Here is a 2,532-nt window from a genome sequence, read left to right on the forward strand (position 1 = left end):
CGCTTAAGTTCTTCGGAAAGAATTTTTACGAAAATTAACAAACGAACACAGAGGCGTAACAAGATGATTGGGCACAAAGTGAAATACAAGATGAAAAATCTTTATTAAACACTAGACACAAACATGTGTGTATTTCTGCTAATTAAACGTGGTCATTGCCTTACTGGATCACAGAACTAACTACTGACCTCCAAGTTCTAGATTATACTCACTGTATGATCTTCTAAGCCAGCGTTTCCAGCCACGGAACACTTTTGAGCTCCAACACTATTAACAGAACCCTTAACGAACATTCGTATATTAAAAAGTTAAATCATAAAAAATATTATCTTTGTAAAATAGGTAACTACATACACAAATACAGTTATAGAACTTTATTTTCTCTTTCTTATATTCATAAATTAATTATAATTAAACAGTTTTTTAATTCAAAAAAGCACTTCATAACAAGTAAACAGTTTTGAAGTAGTTTAATTTTTTCCTTTTTAATGGGGAGAGTGTTATTGTTTCTTTTGCTTGTAAATCCGTTTAATACTGGGAGTAATGCTGGAGAGTCGGATTCTCATATCAGGTGCAGCATTCAGTCTGTTCCTGTAGTTTGGGCCTGGCATGACCAGGTGGTTAGGGCGCTCGACTAGCAATCTGGAGGTCGCTGGTTCAAATCCCCGTCACACCAAACATGCTCGCCCTTTCAGCCGTGGTGGCGTTATAATGTCATGGTCAATCCCCCTATTCGTTGGTAAAAGAGTAGCCCAAGAGTTAGCGGTGGGTGGGGACGACTAGCTGCCTTCCCTCTAGTCTTACACTGCTAAATTAGGGACGGCTAGCGCAGATATTCATCGTGTGGACTTGCGTGAAATTCATAACAAACAATCCTGTATTTTGTTTTTGTTGTAGTGTAGCATGAGAATCCAATTTAATACAAGTATGTTGTAGTGAATGGAAGGAGCTCACGAACTGCACGTTTCGTCACATTTGGGTACTCGTGAATTAGATTACTCCAAAAATTAGTTAACAGAAGTTCACTGAAACTTTGTTATAGTGTGGAGTCAGAAGTCATGTCAATCAAGCTCTCGTGATTTTGCACTGATAATCCGACTAGCTTGACTGTTAGTGCACCCATTCATTGTTGTCATTTGATGGAGGAAAATATTCCAACAAAGTGAAGTGTAAGTCACGCAGGTGCTGTGTAATGTCACTGTGAATATTTTCATCAGGGACAGAATTAATTTCGGTGAGAAAATTATTCAGGGTCGGGAAGCAATCAAAGTACCTGTTTTCTATGCACGAATTCCAAAATGCCAGTTTCCGCAAGAATGATGAAATTTTCTTTTGCACTAAAATGGTAACTTCCTATCCCTGCAGCAATAGATTCACTTAATTTAGTTTTTAAATATATCTGCAATATACGCATGTAACAAACAGTCTAAATTGGTGATCCACATAAAATTCCGGTACTTCACGATGAAGCTCAAAAATTCTCGCAAACACGTTGCCTCACAATAACCACCTCACCTTCGTATGTAGAAGCAGTGTTGTGTGCTGACTACCCATTCTGTGCACATAATTTTAAATAGTCTGGATTTCAGTGGTCGAGTTTTAATATAATTGATAATTTGCACTGCCCCATCCAGCACATCTTGAAGAAATATAGGCATCTTTTTAATGGCAATTACTTTTCTGTGGAGAACACAGTGACTGCTGCTGCAGCCTAGTGCCACAGTTTTGATCCACGTTACAGCACCAAACCATTGCCCTGGCGCCATCACTGAAAAGATCAATACACTATTCCCATCTTTTCATCAGTTGTGTTGCTTGGCAAGAATTACACAAAAGCAGGTTCTCCTCAATAGATTTATCAAACACGTAATGCACAAAAATCAGTAATACTGCAAGCCACGTCAGTGGATTCATCTAGCTGTAATAAATATTGCAAGACTTCAGTCGGGAAACTAGCTTATTCTTGATGTCAGCAGCAAGATCTTGAATTATACGGGCGACAGTATTGTTTGACAGCTGTGATGACTCAGTTTGTTTACTAATCTGCTCATCAAGCATAGACTTTACAATAAATATCTTTTGCACAAGGTTTAATGAGAGTTTTTCTCCAATCGTATGTGCCTCTCTCGCGAGCGCAATGTGGTAACTTCTTTGTAAGATGCCTCTGTTGCGTTTTCACTGTCTTTTTTGACAGTTTTTAATATCAAGGTTTTACAGCATGTAAATGTACTAATCTTTCTCTTGAAAAAAACTAATGTCTTTATATTTGGAACGATTTGTTTCTAAATGCTGTCACAGTTTAGCAGGTGCCATAGAACTGTTGGATAATATTTTGTTGCACACGACACACTGTGCCTCAAGGAAATCTTTATTTCCAACGCACGTAAATCCTTAAGACAAATAAATCTAGTCATACGTTTCTTATTGCTTGCTACTAATTCAATTGATTTGGGTGGTGGTTGCTTCATTTTGAAAATACTGTTGCGTCAACGAGATCACGTGACTAGTATCATGCCTCCCGTTTTCTAGAAC

Source organism: Limulus polyphemus, unplaced genomic scaffold (assembly GCF_000517525.1).
Source record: "Limulus polyphemus unplaced genomic scaffold, Limulus_polyphemus-2.1.2 Scaffold4040, whole genome shotgun sequence".
Lineage (NCBI taxonomy): Eukaryota > Metazoa > Arthropoda > Merostomata > Xiphosura > Limulidae > Limulus > Limulus polyphemus.